General features: G+C 55.9%; 1 non-coding gene across 1 annotated transcript; it reads left to right on the top strand.

Annotated features, from left to right (window-relative positions):
- Positions 1–16,358: 16,358 nt before the first annotated feature.
- LOC125995428 (U6 spliceosomal RNA) lies at positions 16,359–16,465 on the top strand. The gene has a single exon (XR_007490962.1). It is a non-coding gene; the product is annotated as a U6 spliceosomal RNA (small nuclear RNA).
- Positions 16,466–16,806: the final 341 nt, after the last annotated feature.

The following is a 16,806-nucleotide window of genomic DNA, read 5'->3' as shown; positions in this document are numbered from 1 at the left end:
GCTAGCTGTCCTGCCCAGAGCCCCCAACATACCAGTCAAAGACACAGAAATCCTGGCATGCGAGTGCTCTGAGAACAGCCCTGCCCCTGAAGTTTTTGGATGCATAGGAAGGGATTTCTCCCCCACCCCCAGGGCCCGATTAACCAGGCGTGGCCCTGAAGACCCACCAGGTTTGGGGGGATCTTGGTCCCCTGGACTAGTTCAGCCCAGGGGGCCTGTGGCTAGCTGTCCTGCCCAGAGCCCCCAACATACCAGTCAAAGACACAGAAATCCTGGCATGCGAGTGCTCTGAGAACAGCCCTGCCCCTGAAGTTTTTGGATGCATAGGAAGGGATTTCTCCCCCACCCCCCAGGGCCCGATTAACCAGGCGTGGCCCTGAAGACCCACCAGGTTTGGGGGGATCTTGGTCCCCTGGACTAGTTCAGCCCAGGGGGCCTGTGGCTAGCTGTCCTGCCCAGAGCCCCCAACATACCAGTCAAAGACACAGAAATCCTGGCATGCGAGTGCTCTGAGAACAGCCCTGCCCCTGAAGTTTTTGGATGCATAGGAAGGGATTTCTCCCCCACCCCCCAGGGCCCGATTAACCAGGCGTGGCCCTGAAGACCCACCAGGTTTGGGGGGATCTTGGTCCCCTGGAATAGTTCAGCCCAGGGGGCCTGTGGCTAGCTGTCCTGCCCAGAGCCCCCAACATACCAGTCAAAGACACAGAAATCCTGGCATGCGAGTGCTCTGAGAACAGCCCTGCCCCTGAAGTTTTTGGATGCATAGGAAGGGATTTCTCCCCCACCCCCAGGGCCCGATTAACCAGGCGTGGCCCTGAAGACCCACCAGGTTTGGGGGGATCTTGGTCCCCTGGACTAGTTCAGCCCAGGGGGCCTGTGGCTAGCTGTCCTGCCCAGAGCCCCCAACATACCAGTCAAAGACACAGAAATCCTGGCATGCGAGTGCTCTGAGAACAGCCCTGCCCCTGAAGTTTTTGGATGCATAGGAAGGGATTTCTCCCCCACCCCCCAGGGCCCGATTAACCAGGCGTGGCCCTGAAGACCCACCAGGTTTGGGGGGATCTTGGTCCCCTGGAATAGTTCAGCCCAGGGGGCCTGTGGCTAGCTGTCCTGCCCAGAGCCCCCAACATACCAGTCAAAGACACAGAAATCCTGGCATGCGAGTGCTCTGAGAACAGCCCTGCCCCTGAAGTTTTTGGATGCATAGGAAGGGATTTCTCCCCCACCCCCCAGGGCCCGATTAACCAGGCGTGGCCCTGAAGACCCACCAGGTTTGGGGGGATCTTGGTCCCCTGGAATAGTTCAGCCCAGGGGGCCTGTGGCTAGCTGTCCTGCCCAGAGCCCCCAACATACCAGTCAAAGACACAGAAATCCTGGCATGCGAGTGCTCTGAGAACAGCCCTGCCCCTGAAGTTTTTGGATGCATAGGAAGGGATTTCTCCCCCACCCCCAGGGCCCGATTAACCAGGCGTGGCCCTGAAGACCCACCAGGTTTGGGGGGATCTTGGTCCCCTGGACTAGTTCAGCCCAGGGGGCCTGTGGCTAGCTGTCCTGCCCAGAGCCCCCAACATACCAGTCAAAGACACAGAAATCCTGGCATGCGAGTGCTCTGAGAACAGCCCTGCCCCTGAAGTTTTTGGATGCATAGGAAGGGATTTCTCCCCCACCCCCCAGGGCCCGATTAACCAGGCGTGGCCCTGAAGACCCACCAGGTTTGGGGGGATCTTGGTCCCCTGGAATAGTTCAGCCCAGGGGGCCTGTGGCTAGCTGTCCTGCCCAGAGCCCCCAACATACCAGTCAAAGACACAGAAATCCTGGCATGCGAGTGCTCTGAGAACAGCCCTGCCCCTGAAGTTTTTGGATGCATAGGAAGGGATTTCTCCCCCACCCCCAGGGCCCGATTAACCAGGCGTGGCCCTGAAGACCCACCAGGTTTGGGGGGATCTTGGTCCCCTGGACTAGTTCAGCCCAGGGGGCCTGTGGCTAGCTGTCCTGCCCAGAGCCCCCAACATACCAGTCAAAGACACAGAAATCCTGGCATGCGAGTGCTCTGAGAACAGCCCTGCCCCTGAAGTTTTTGGATGCATAGGAAGGGATTTCTCCCCCACCCCCCAGGGCCCGATTAACCAGGCGTGGCCCTGAAGACCCACCAGGTTTGGGGGGATCTTGGTCCCCTGGAATAGTTCAGCCCAGGGGGCCTGTGGCTAGCTGTCCTGCCCAGAGCCCCCAACATACCAGTCAAAGACACAGAAATCCTGGCATGCGAGTGCTCTGAGAACAGCCCTGCCCCTGAAGTTTTTGGATGCATAGGAAGGGATTTCTCCCCCACCCCCAGGGCCCGATTAACCAGGCGTGGCCCTGAAGACCCACCAGGTTTGGGGGGATCTTGGTCCCCTGGACTAGTTCAGCCCAGGGGGCCTGTGGCTAGCTGTCCTGCCCAGAGCCCCCAACATACCAGTCAAAGACACAGAAATCCTGGCATGCGAGTGCTCTGAGAACAGCCCTGCCCCTGAAGTTTTTGGATGCATAGGAAGGGATTTCTCCCCCACCCCCCAGGGCCCGATTAACCAGGCGTGGCCCTGAAGACCCACCAGGTTTGGGGGGATCTTGGTCCCCTGGAATAGTTCAGCCCAGGGGGCCTGTGGCTAGCTGTCCTGCCCAGAGCCCCCAACATACCAGTCAAAGACACAGAAATCCTGGCATGCGAGTGCTCTGAGAACAGCCCTGCCCCTGAAGTTTTTGGATGCATAGGAAGGGATTTCTCCCCCACCCCCAGGGCCCGATTAACCAGGCGTGGCCCTGAAGACCCACCAGGTTTGGGGGGATCTTGGTCCCCTGGACTAGTTCAGCCCAGGGGGCCTGTGGCTAGCTGTCCTGCCCAGAGCCCCCAACATACCAGTCAAAGACACAGAAATCCTGGCATGCGAGTGCTCTGAGAACAGCCCTGCCCCTGAAGTTTTTGGATGCATAGGAAGGGATTTCTCCCCCACCCCCCAGGGCCCGATTAACCAGGCGTGGCCCTGAAGACCCACCAGGTTTGGGGGGATCTTGGTCCCCTGGAATAGTTCAGCCCAGGGGGCCTGTGGCTAGCTGTCCTGCCCAGAGCCCCCAACATACCAGTCAAAGACACAGAAATCCTGGCATGCGAGTGCTCTGAGAACAGCCCTGCCCCTGAAGTTTTTGGATGCATAGGAAGGGATTTCTCCCCCACCCCCAGGGCCCGATTAACCAGGCGTGGCCCTGAAGACCCACCAGGTTTGGGGGGATCTTGGTCCCCTGGACTAGTTCAGCCCAGGGGGCCTGTGGCTAGCTGTCCTGCCCAGAGCCCCCAACATACCAGTCAAAGACACAGAAATCCTGGCATGCGAGTGCTCTGAGAACAGCCCTGCCCCTGAAGTTTTTGGATGCATAGGAAGGGATTTCTCCCCCACCCCCCAGGGCCCGATTAACCAGGCGTGGCCCTGAAGACCCACCAGGTTTGGGGGGATCTTGGTCCCCTGGAATAGTTCAGCCCAGGGGGCCTGTGGCTAGCTGACCTGCCCAGAGCCCCCAACATACCAGTCAAAGACACAGAAATCCTGGCATGCGAGTGCTCTGAGAACAGCCCTGCCCCTGAAGTTTTTGGATGCATAGGAAGGGATTTCTCCCCCACCCCCAGGGCCCGATTAACCAGGCGTGGCCCTGAAGACCCACCAGGTTTGGGGGGATCTTGGTCCCCTGGACTAGTTCAGCCCAGGGGGCCTGTGGCTAGCTGTCCTGCCCAGAGCCCCCAACATACCAGTCAAAGACACAGAAATCCTGGCATGCGAGTGCTCTGAGAACAGCCCTGCCCCTGAAGTTTTTGGATGCATAGGAAGGGATTTCTCCCCCACCCCCCAGGGCCCGATTAACCAGGCGTGGCCCTGAAGACCCACCAGGTTTGGGGGGATCTTGGTCCCCTGGACTAGTTCAGCCCAGGGGGCCTGTGGCTAGCTGTCCTGCCCAGAGCCCCCAACATACCAGTCAAAGACACAGAAATCCTGGCATGCGAGTGCTCTGAGAACAGCCCTGCCCCTGAAGTTTTTGGATGCATAGGAAGGGATTTCTCCCCCACCCCCCAGGGCCCGATTAACCAGGCGTGGCCCTGAAGACCCACCAGGTTTGGGGGGATCTTGGTCCCCTGGACTAGTTCAGCCCAGGGGGCCTGTGGCTAGCTGTCCTGCCCAGAGCCCCCAACATACCAGTCAAAGACACAGAAATCCTGGCATGCGAGTGCTCTGAGAACAGCCCTGCCCCTGAAGTTTTTGGATGCATAGGAAGGGATTTCTCCCCCACCCCCCAGGGCCCGATTAACCAGGCGTGGCCCTGAAGACCCACCAGGTTTGGGGGGATCTTGGTCCCCTGGACTAGTTCAGCCCAGGGGGCCTGTGGCTAGCTGTCCTGCCCAGAGCCCCCAACATACCAGTCAAAGACACAGAAATCCTGGCATGCGAGTGCTCTGAGAACAGCCCTGCCCCTGAAGTTTTTGGATGCATAGGAAGGGATTTCTCCCCCACCCCCCAGGGCCCGATTAACCAGGCGTGGCCCTGAAGACCCACCAGGTTTGGGGGGATCTTGGTCCCCTGGACTAGTTCAGCCCAGGGGGCCTGTGGCTAGCTGTCCTGCCCAGAGCCCCCAACATACCAGTCAAAGACACAGAAATCCTGGCATGCGAGTGCTCTGAGAACAGCCCTGCCCCTGAAGTTTTTGGATGCATAGGAAGGGATTTCTCCCCCACCCCCAGGGCCCGATTAACCAGGCGTGGCCCTGAAGACCCACCAGGTTTGGGGGGATCTTGGTCCCCTGGACTAGTTCAGCCCAGGGGGCCTGTGGCTAGCTGTCCTGCCCAGAGCCCCCAACATACCAGTCAAAGACACAGAAATCCTGGCATGCGAGTGCTCTGAGAACAGCCCTGCCCCTGAAGTTTTTGGATGCATAGGAAGGGATTTCTCCCCCACCCCCCAGGGCCCGATTAACCAGGCGTGGCCCTGAAGACCCACCAGGTTTGGGGGGATCTTGGTCCCCTGGACTAGTTCAGCCCAGGGGGCCTGTGGCTAGCTGTCCTGCCCAGAGCCCCCAACATACCAGTCAAAGACACAGAAATCCTGGCATGCGAGTGCTCTGAGAACAGCCCTGCCCCTGAAGTTTTTGGATGCATAGGAAGGGATTTCTCCCCCACCCCCCAGGGCCCGATTAACCAGGCGTGGCCCTGAAGACCCACCAGGTTTGGGGGGATCTTGGTCCCCTGGACTAGTTCAGCCCAGGGGGCCTGTGGCTAGCTGTCCTGCCCAGAGCCCCCAACATACCAGTCAAAGACACAGAAATCCTGGCATGCGAGTGCTCTGAGAACAGCCCTGCCCCTGAAGTTTTTGGATGCATAGGAAGGGATTTCTCCCCCACCCCCCAGGGCCCGATTAACCAGGCGTGGCCCTGAAGACCCACCAGGTTTGGGGGGATCTTGGTCCCCTGGACTAGTTCAGCCCAGGGGGCCTGTGGCTAGCTGTCCTGCCCAGAGCCCCCAACATACCAGTCAAAGACACAGAAATCCTGGCATGCGAGTGCTCTGAGAACAGCCCTGCCCCTGAAGTTTTTGGATGCATAGGAAGGGATTTCTCCCCCACCCCCCAGGGCCCGATTAACCAGGCGTGGCCCTGAAGACCCACCAGGTTTGGGGGGATCTTGGTCCCCTGGACTAGTTCAGCCCAGGGGGCCTGTGGCTAGCTGTCCTGCCCAGAGCCCCCAACATACCAGTCAAAGACACAGAAATCCTGGCATGCGAGTGCTCTGAGAACAGCCCTGCCCCTGAAGTTTTTGGATGCATAGGAAGGGATTTCTCCCCCACCCCCCAGGGCCCGATTAACCAGGCGTGGCCCTGAAGACCCACCAGGTTTGGGGGGATCTTGGTCCCCTGGACTAGTTCAGCCCAGGGGGCCTGTGGCTAGCTGTCCTGCCCAGAGCCCCCAACATACCAGTCAAAGACACAGAAATCCTGGCATGCGAGTGCTCTGAGAACAGCCCTGCCCCTGAAGTTTTTGGATGCATAGGAAGGGATTTCTCCCCCACCCCCCAGGGCCCGATTAACCAGGCGTGGCCCTGAAGACCCACCAGGTTTGGGGGGATCTTGGTCCCCTGGACTAGTTCAGCCCAGGGGGCCTGTGGCTAGCTGTCCTGCCCAGAGCCCCCAACATACCAGTCAAAGACACAGAAATCCTGGCATGCGAGTGCTCTGAGAACAGCCCTGCCCCTGAAGTTTTTGGATGCATAGGAAGGGATTTCTCCCCCACCCCCCAGGGCCCGATTAACCAGGCGTGGCCCTGAAGACCCACCAGGTTTGGGGGGATCTTGGTCCCCTGGACTAGTTCAGCCCAGGGGGCCTGTGGCTAGCTGTCCTGCCCAGAGCCCCCAACATACCAGTCAAAGACACAGAAATCCTGGCATGCGAGTGCTCTGAGAACAGCCCTGCCCCTGAAGTTTTTGGATGCATAGGAAGGGATTTCTCCCCCACCCCCCAGGGCCCGATTAACCAGGCGTGGCCCTGAAGACCCACCAGGTTTGGGGGGATCTTGGTCCCCTGGACTAGTTCAGCCCAGGGGGCCTGTGGCTAGCTGTCCTGCCCAGAGCCCCCAACATACCAGTCAAAGACACAGAAATCCTGGCATGCGAGTGCTCTGAGAACAGCCCTGCCCCTGAAGTTTTTGGATGCATAGGAAGGGATTTCTCCCCCACCCCCCAGGGCCCGATTAACCAGGCGTGGCCCTGAAGACCCACCAGGTTTGGGGGGATCTTGGTCCCCTGGACTAGTTCAGCCCAGGGGGCCTGTGGCTAGCTGTCCTGCCCAGAGCCCCCAACATACCAGTCAAAGACACAGAAATCCTGGCATGCGAGTGCTCTGAGAACAGCCCTGCCCCTGAAGTTTTTGGATGCATAGGAAGGGATTTCTCCCCCACCCCCCAGGGCCCGATTAACCAGGCGTGGCCCTGAAGACCCACCAGGTTTGGGGGGATCTTGGTCCCCTGGACTAGTTCAGCCCAGGGGGCCTGTGGCTAGCTGTCCTGCCCAGAGCCCCCAACATACCAGTCAAAGACACAGAAATCCTGGCATGCGAGTGCTCTGAGAACAGCCCTGCCCCTGAAGTTTTTGGATGCATAGGAAGGGATTTCTCCCCCACCCCCCAGGGCCCGATTAACCAGGCGTGGCCCTGAAGACCCACCAGGTTTGGGGGGATCTTGGTCCCCTGGACTAGTTCAGCCCAGGGGGCCTGTGGCTAGCTGTCCTGCCCAGAGCCCCCAACATACCAGTCAAAGACACAGAAATCCTGGCATGCGAGTGCTCTGAGAACAGCCCTGCCCCTGAAGTTTTTGGATGCATAGGAAGGGATTTCTCCCCCACCCCCCAGGGCCCGATTAACCAGGCGTGGCCCTGAAGACCCACCAGGTTTGGGGGGATCTTGGTCCCCTGGACTAGTTCAGCCCAGGGGGCCTGTGGCTAGCTGTCCTGCCCAGAGCCCCCAACATACCAGTCAAAGACACAGAAATCCTGGCATGCGAGTGCTCTGAGAACAGCCCTGCCCCTGAAGTTTTTGGATGCATAGGAAGGGATTTCTCCCCCACCCCCCAGGGCCCGATTAACCAGGCGTGGCCCTGAAGACCCACCAGGTTTGGGGGGATCTTGGTCCCCTGGACTAGTTCAGCCCAGGGGGCCTGTGGCTAGCTGTCCTGCCCAGAGCCCCCAACATACCAGTCAAAGACACAGAAATCCTGGCATGCGAGTGCTCTGAGAACAGCCCTGCCCCTGAAGTTTTTGGATGCATAGGAAGGGATTTCTCCCCCACCCCCCAGGGCCCGATTAACCAGGCGTGGCCCTGAAGACCCACCAGGTTTGGGGGGATCTTGGTCCCCTGGACTAGTTCAGCCCAGGGGGCCTGTGGCTAGCTGTCCTGCCCAGAGCCCCCAACATACCAGTCAAAGACACAGAAATCCTGGCATGCGAGTGCTCTGAGAACAGCCCTGCCCCTGAAGTTTTTGGATGCATAGGAAGGGATTTCTCCCCCACCCCCCAGGGCCCGATTAACCAGGCGTGGCCCTGAAGACCCACCAGGTTTGGGGGGATCTTGGTCCCCTGGACTAGTTCAGCCCAGGGGGCCTGTGGCTAGCTGTCCTGCCCAGAGCCCCCAACATACCAGTCAAAGACACAGAAATCCTGGCATGCGAGTGCTCTGAGAACAGCCCTGCCCCTGAAGTTTTTGGATGCATAGGAAGGGATTTCTCCCCCACCCCCCAGGGCCCGATTAACCAGGCGTGGCCCTGAAGACCCACCAGGTTTGGGGGGATCTTGGTCCCCTGGACTAGTTCAGCCCAGGGGGCCTGTGGCTAGCTGTCCTGCCCAGAGCCCCCAACATACCAGTCAAAGACACAGAAATCCTGGCATGCGAGTGCTCTGAGAACAGCCCTGCCCCTGAAGTTTTTGGATGCATAGGAAGGGATTTCTCCCCCACCCCCCAGGGCCCGATTAACCAGGCGTGGCCCTGAAGACCCACCAGGTTTGGGGGGATCTTGGTCCCCTGGACTAGTTCAGCCCAGGGGGCCTGTGGCTAGCTGTCCTGCCCAGAGCCCCCAACATACCAGTCAAAGACACAGAAATCCTGGCATGCGAGTGCTCTGAGAACAGCCCTGCCCCTGAAGTTTTTGGATGCATAGGAAGGGATTTCTCCCCCACCCCCCAGGGCCCGATTAACCAGGCGTGGCCCTGAAGACCCACCAGGTTTGGGGGGATCTTGGTCCCCTGGACTAGTTCAGCCCAGGGGGCCTGTGGCTAGCTGTCCTGCCCAGAGCCCCCAACATACCAGTCAAAGACACAGAAATCCTGGCATGCGAGTGCTCTGAGAACAGCCCTGCCCCTGAAGTTTTTGGATGCATAGGAAGGGATTTCTCCCCCACCCCCCAGGGCCCGATTAACCAGGCGTGGCCCTGAAGACCCACCAGGTTTGGGGGGATCTTGGTCCCCTGGACTAGTTCAGCCCAGGGGGCCTGTGGCTAGCTGTCCTGCCCAGAGCCCCCAACATACCAGTCAAAGACACAGAAATCCTGGCATGCGAGTGCTCTGAGAACAGCCCTGCCCCTGAAGTTTTTGGATGCATAGGAAGGGATTTCTCCCCCACCCCCCAGGGCCCGATTAACCAGGCGTGGCCCTGAAGACCCACCAGGTTTGGGGGGATCTTGGTCCCCTGGACTAGTTCAGCCCAGGGGGCCTGTGGCTAGCTGTCCTGCCCAGAGCCCCCAACATACCAGTCAAAGACACAGAAATCCTGGCATGCGAGTGCTCTGAGAACAGCCCTGCCCCTGAAGTTTTTGGATGCATAGGAAGGGATTTCTCCCCCACCCCCCAGGGCCCGATTAACCAGGCGTGGCCCTGAAGACCCACCAGGTTTGGGGGGATCTTGGTCCCCTGGACTAGTTCAGCCCAGGGGGCCTGTGGCTAGCTGTCCTGCCCAGAGCCCCCAACATACCAGTCAAAGACACAGAAATCCTGGCATGCGAGTGCTCTGAGAACAGCCCTGCCCCTGAAGTTTTTGGATGCATAGGAAGGGATTTCTCCCCCACCCCCCAGGGCCCGATTAACCAGGCGTGGCCCTGAAGACCCACCAGGTTTGGGGGGATCTTGGTCCCCTGGACTAGTTCAGCCCAGGGGGCCTGTGGCTAGCTGTCCTGCCCAGAGCCCCCAACATACCAGTCAAAGACACAGAAATCCTGGCATGCGAGTGCTCTGAGAACAGCCCTGCCCCTGAAGTTTTTGGATGCATAGGAAGGGATTTCTCCCCCACCCCCAGGGCCCGATTAACCAGGCGTGGCCCTGAAGACCCACCAGGTTTGGGGGGATCTTGGTCCCCTGGACTAGTTCAGCCCAGGGGGCCTGTGGCTAGCTGTCCTGCCCAGAGCCCCCAACATACCAGTCAAAGACACAGAAATCCTGGCATGCGAGTGCTCTGAGAACAGCCCTGCCCCTGAAGTTTTTGGATGCATAGGAAGGGATTTCTCCCCCACCCCCCAGGGCCCGATTAACCAGGCGTGGCCCTGAAGACCCACCAGGTTTGGGGGGATCTTGGTCCCCTGGACTAGTTCAGCCCAGGGGGCCTGTGGCTAGCTGTCCTGCCCAGAGCCCCCAACATACCAGTCAAAGACACAGAAATCCTGGCATGCGAGTGCTCTGAGAACAGCCCTGCCCCTGAAGTTTTTGGATGCATAGGAAGGGATTTCTCCCCCACCCCCCAGGGCCCGATTAACCAGGCGTGGCCCTGAAGACCCACCAGGTTTGGGGGGATCTTGGTCCCCTGGACTAGTTCAGCCCAGGGGGCCTGTGGCTAGCTGTCCTGCCCAGAGCCCCCAACATACCAGTCAAAGACACAGAAATCCTGGCATGCGAGTGCTCTGAGAACAGCCCTGCCCCTGAAGTTTTTGGATGCATAGGAAGGGATTTCTCCCCCACCCCCCAGGGCCCGATTAACCAGGCGTGGCCCTGAAGACCCACCAGGTTTGGGGGGATCTTGGTCCCCTGGACTAGTTCAGCCCAGGGGGCCTGTGGCTAGCTGTCCTGCCCAGAGCCCCCAACATACCAGTCAAAGACACAGAAATCCTGGCATGCGAGTGCTCTGAGAACAGCCCTGCCCCTGAAGTTTTTGGATGCATAGGAAGGGATTTCTCCCCCACCCCCCAGGGCCCGATTAACCAGGCGTGGCCCTGAAGACCCACCAGGTTTGGGGGGATCTTGGTCCCCTGGACTAGTTCAGCCCAGGGGGCCTGTGGCTAGCTGTCCTGCCCAGAGCCCCCAACATACCAGTCAAAGACACAGAAATCCTGGCATGCGAGTGCTCTGAGAACAGCCCTGCCCCTGAAGTTTTTGGATGCATAGGAAGGGATTTCTCCCCCACCCCCCAGGGCCCGATTAACCAGGCGTGGCCCTGAAGACCCACCAGGTTTGGGGGGATCTTGGTCCCCTGGACTAGTTCAGCCCAGGGGGCCTGTGGCTAGCTGTCCTGCCCAGAGCCCCCAACATACCAGTCAAAGACACAGAAATCCTGGCATGCGAGTGCTCTGAGAACAGCCCTGCCCCTGAAGTTTTTGGATGCATAGGAAGGGATTTCTCCCCCACCCCCCAGGGCCCGATTAACCAGGCGTGGCCCTGAAGACCCACCAGGTTTGGGGGGATCTTGGTCCCCTGGACTAGTTCAGCCCAGGGGGCCTGTGGCTAGCTGTCCTGCCCAGAGCCCCCAACATACCAGTCAAAGACACAGAAATCCTGGCATGCGAGTGCTCTGAGAACAGCCCTGCCCCTGAAGTTTTTGGATGCATAGGAAGGGATTTCTCCCCCACCCCCCAGGGCCCGATTAACCAGGCGTGGCCCTGAAGACCCACCAGGTTTGGGGGGATCTTGGTCCCCTGGACTAGTTCAGCCCAGGGGGCCTGTGGCTAGCTGTCCTGCCCAGAGCCCCCAACATACCAGTCAAAGACACAGAAATCCTGGCATGCGAGTGCTCTGAGAACAGCCCTGCCCCTGAAGTTTTTGGATGCATAGGAAGGGATTTCTCCCCCACCCCCCAGGGCCCGATTAACCAGGCGTGGCCCTGAAGACCCACCAGGTTTGGGGGGATCTTGGTCCCCTGGACTAGTTCAGCCCAGGGGGCCTGTGGCTAGCTGTCCTGCCCAGAGCCCCCAACATACCAGTCAAAGACACAGAAATCCTGGCATGCGAGTGCTCTGAGAACAGCCCTGCCCCTGAAGTTTTTGGATGCATAGGAAGGGATTTCTCCCCCACCCCCCAGGGCCCGATTAACCAGGCGTGGCCCTGAAGACCCACCAGGTTTGGGGGGATCTTGGTCCCCTGGACTAGTTCAGCCCAGGGGGCCTGTGGCTAGCTGTCCTGCCCAGAGCCCCCAACATACCAGTCAAAGACACAGAAATCCTGGCATGCGAGTGCTCTGAGAACAGCCCTGCCCCTGAAGTTTTTGGATGCATAGGAAGGGATTTCTCCCCCACCCCCCAGGGCCCGATTAACCAGGCGTGGCCCTGAAGACCCACCAGGTTTGGGGGGATCTTGGTCCCCTGGACTAGTTCAGCCCAGGGGGCCTGTGGCTAGCTGTCCTGCCCAGAGCCCCCAACATACCAGTCAAAGACACAGAAATCCTGGCATGCGAGTGCTCTGAGAACAGCCCTGCCCCTGAAGTTTTTGGATGCATAGGAAGGGATTTCTCCCCCACCCCCCAGGGCCCGATTAACCAGGCGTGGCCCTGAAGACCCACCAGGTTTGGGGGGATCTTGGTCCCCTGGACTAGTTCAGCCCAGGGGGCCTGTGGCTAGCTGTCCTGCCCAGAGCCCCCAACATACCAGTCAAAGACACAGAAATCCTGGCATGCGAGTGCTCTGAGAACAGCCCTGCCCCTGAAGTTTTTGGATGCATAGGAAGGGATTTCTCCCCCACCCCCCAGGGCCCGATTAACCAGGCGTGGCCCTGAAGACCCACCAGGTTTGGGGGGATCTTGGTCCCCTGGACTAGTTCAGCCCAGGGGGCCTGTGGCTAGCTGTCCTGCCCAGAGCCCCCAACATACCAGTCAAAGACACAGAAATCCTGGCATGCGAGTGCTCTGAGAACAGCCCTGCCCCTGAAGTTTTTGGATGCATAGGAAGGGATTTCTCCCCCACCCCCCAGGGCCCGATTAACCAGGCGTGGCCCTGAAGACCCACCAGGTTTGGGGGGATCTTGGTCCCCTGGACTAGTTCAGCCCAGGGGGCCTGTGGCTAGCTGTCCTGCCCAGAGCCCCCAACATACCAGTCAAAGACACAGAAATCCTGGCATGCGAGTGCTCTGAGAACAGCCCTGCCCCTGAAGTTTTTGGATGCATAGGAAGGGATTTCTCCCCCACCCCCCAGGGCCCGATTAACCAGGCGTGGCCCTGAAGACCCACCAGGTTTGGGGGGATCTTGGTCCCCTGGACTAGTTCAGCCCAGGGGGCCTGTGGCTAGCTGTCCTGCCCAGAGCCCCCAACATACCAGTCAAAGACACAGAAATCCTGGCATGCGAGTGCTCTGAGAACAGCCCTGCCCCTGAAGTTTTTGGATGCATAGGAAGGGATTTCTCCCCCACCCCCCAGGGCCCGATTAACCAGGCGTGGCCCTGAAGACCCACCAGGTTTGGGGGGATCTTGGTCCCCTGGACTAGTTCAGCCCAGGGGGCCTGTGGCTAGCTGTCCTGCCCAGAGCCCCCAACATACCAGTCAAAGACACAGAAATCCTGGCATGCGAGTGCTCTGAGAACAGCCCTGCCCCTGAAGTTTTTGGATGCATAGGAAGGGATTTCTCCCCCACCCCCCAGGGCCCGATTAACCAGGCGTGGCCCTGAAGACCCACCAGGTTTGGGGGGATCTTGGTCCCCTGGACTAGTTCAGCCCAGGGGGCCTGTGGCTAGCTGTCCTGCCCAGAGCCCCCAACATACCAGTCAAAGACACAGAAATCCTGGCATGCGAGTGCTCTGAGAACAGCCCTGCCCCTGAAGTTTTTGGATGCATAGGAAGGGATTTCTCCCCCACCCCCCAGGGCCCGATTAACCAGGCGTGGCCCTGAAGACCCACCAGGTTTGGGGGGATCTTGGTCCCCTGGACTAGTTCAGCCCAGGGGGCCTGTGGCTAGCTGTCCTGCCCAGAGCCCCCAACATACCAGTCAAAGACACAGAAATCCTGGCATGCGAGTGCTCTGAGAACAGCCCTGCCCCTGAAGTTTTTGGATGCATAGGAAGGGATTTCTCCCCCACCCCCCAGGGCCCGATTAACCAGGCGTGGCCCTGAAGACCCACCAGGTTTGGGGGGATCTTGGTCCCCTGGACTAGTTCAGCCCAGGGGGCCTGTGGCTAGCTGTCCTGCCCAGAGCCCCCAACATACCAGTCAAAGACACAGAAATCCTGGCATGCGAGTGCTCTGAGAACAGCCCTGCCCCTGAAGTTTTTGGATGCATAGGAAGGGATTTCTCCCCCACCCCCCAGGGCCCGATTAACCAGGCGTGGCCCTGAAGACCCACCAGGTTTGGGGGGATCTTGGTCCCCTGGACTAGTTCAGCCCAGGGGGCCTGTGGCTAGCTGTCCTGCCCAGAGCCCCCAACATACCAGTCAAAGACACAGAAATCCTGGCATGCGAGTCGGAAAACGAGCACATTCTATTGGGTTTGAGTCCCTTCTTTTTCATGTTTGTAAACACAGTGTTTAAGTTAAGATATTTTAATTTAAAAAAAAACCTAACAGTAATTGAATATCTTTTGGGGGGAAAATGAAAAGTGAATTTTAGACACTGTCAAGTTGTACTTTATTGTCATGGTAACAGTAGAGTTTGAGGATTAGGTCAGGTGCCTAAAGCAATAAAAATAAAACCAGAATAAATATAGCAAACTAAAAACTGTCAATTTTTAGCTGTGATAGTATCTTTATGAAAAAAATAAATGCACTTTTAGTTGCACTATATAGAACTGATTCAGTAATACATTTGTCTCTATAGATAGAGGAAAAACCACCCATTCCTTAGAGCCTTAAGCATCATGTTAATCTCTGCATTTTCCTATGAAGAGATCTAATTTCTACTTGTTCTCCTCACTCTCTGGAGCTCTGATGCTCTTGCAATTAATTCCTGTCACTGATCTTTTTCTTTCTGCCTTCTGGTTATGAGTTTCTTTTCATGCTGCCAATCAAGAAAGCTCTCTGGCTCTCATACTTTTCATTGCTGTCTTCCACTGTTTATTTCTTTTATACACTGTGGTCTTCTTTGTTAGCTCTCCAAATCCAAAATCCTCATAATTACTATTCCTTCATAATCACTGCTGACATTTTCAAAATATGAGAGACAATGTGCCCACCAGTGCATTGCTTTCAAGATTGTCCTAAAACAAACCCAACAATTCCTGTAGCTATGTGAATGTCAAGAGCTGTCACTGCTTCACATTTCACAAGTGAGGATTTCTTCCAGGGTACTGGGCTGTTGATAATCTATGATCAAGTTTTCTTTTAGTGTCCACTTGAATCTGGTTTCAGTTGCTGTCAGGTTTTTTTTTTAAATCCAGGCTATAGGCCTTAACATATCCTGATTTACATGTAATAACATGATTGAAAAACACCCTCAAGATATGACACTGAGGAAAGAAGAAGGCAGCAAGATTGGTCAGAAGGGGGCTGGAGAGATAGCACAGCAGTAAGGCATTTGCATTGCATGCAGAAGGATGGTGGTTTGAATCCTGGAATCCCATAGGGTCCCCCTGAGCGCTGCCAGGTGTGACCCAAAAAACAAAACAACAACAAAAAACGATTGGTCAGAGGAAGAAGTTGAACTGTACAAGAAATATTAGACTAGAATTTTTGGCTTATCCTATACCTATACAGATCACCAAAATTGGTTGTCATTTCAGTGGATTGGATTTTTGTATCTCTTTACAGATGTCATTAAATGAAGGTTCCTCTACCTTCTGCCAAGAGTGGGTACATGATCCTGTTGAGGCAACTCATTTGACCAAGCTCAAATAGTAGGCATCTGTCATTCATCAGTACTAGACAAATAATTATGATGATCATCTTTTTTCCCCCTTGATAATTTGCTCAATGAAGACACGTGAAATTTTCTAGATAATTAGATGAGTTTGACCTTGGCAGCAAGGGATTCTGGGAAAGGTTAAAGGTCAGAGACGCTGAGTTCTGCAATAACTGGACTGAAATAATTGCAAAGACGTCTAAATTGTGTTCTTTGCTCTTGAAATTTCAGGTGAGCACTTGGCGGCAGTGAAGGATTTCTGATCTTTCCTCTGTGGGACAGCCTATATACTTCCCTCTAAGAGTTTCTACTTTTCTAGGGCTTGAAATGGCTTCTAAAAATTACAGAGAAATCTGTATCCTTTCAGTAGAAACTTCAGTGAAGTATCAGGAGTGAATTATTAGGTGCATCATTACTATGTTTGGAACTAAATAAACAATCCTCCTTCCCTGTTTTTAAACTTGCAAACAAATTGCTAATACAGCATCTGAGTAAACTATTTCACCGCAGTTAATGATGGCAAATTATAGTTCTCATTTGTTATTATTAATGTCTGAGATCAGAAAGAAAATATGTACTGACAATTTGCATCTTTGTCTTTCCCCTCTGTCAAAAAAGAAATTCCCACTGCAATGCAGATGAATTATACTAAAAATGATTTAAAAATTATATTAATAGACTGTTCATTTCCAGATAGACTAGGAAAAATTTAGATACTTTAGTGGTTTATAAATATGAATTTCTTGCAAAGAACTCTTGGAGCAAAATTCTTAAGATTTGGATACTAGTGCTCGCTCCAGCAGCACATATACTAAAATCGGAAAAATACAGAGAAGATTAGCATGGCCCCTGTGAAAGGATAACATGCAAATTCACAAACCATTCCATATTAAAAAAAAGATTTGGACACTAGGCTTTTTGTTGTTGTTTGTATTTTTTTTTTGTCTCTTCAAAGAGAGGTCTGCCAGAATATTTATTGAATTTACACAGGTTAACTCTTAGCTGGTTTTCCAGCCTCTTCCCTGTTAAAGGAAGTTTGAATCAACTTAGTGACATTCTTACATGGAGCCAGAAAAATTAAATAATGCTAAAGATAACTTCCTCAACCCCCTCAGACTTTTCTTCTTTATGAACCATATTAAAGAGAACAAGAACATTTGGAGTAAAGCAGATTAAATTTTTTTTTCGTTGGAAGTATAAGAAAATTTATAAGCACTGAGCTAGGATTTTCCATG

Source organism: Suncus etruscus, chromosome 17 (genome assembly GCF_024139225.1).
Source record: "Suncus etruscus isolate mSunEtr1 chromosome 17, mSunEtr1.pri.cur, whole genome shotgun sequence".
Lineage (NCBI taxonomy): Eukaryota > Metazoa > Chordata > Mammalia > Eulipotyphla > Soricidae > Suncus > Suncus etruscus.
The sequence above is the reverse complement of the archived record's forward strand: the minus strand, read 5'-3'. Positions and strand labels throughout refer to the sequence as shown.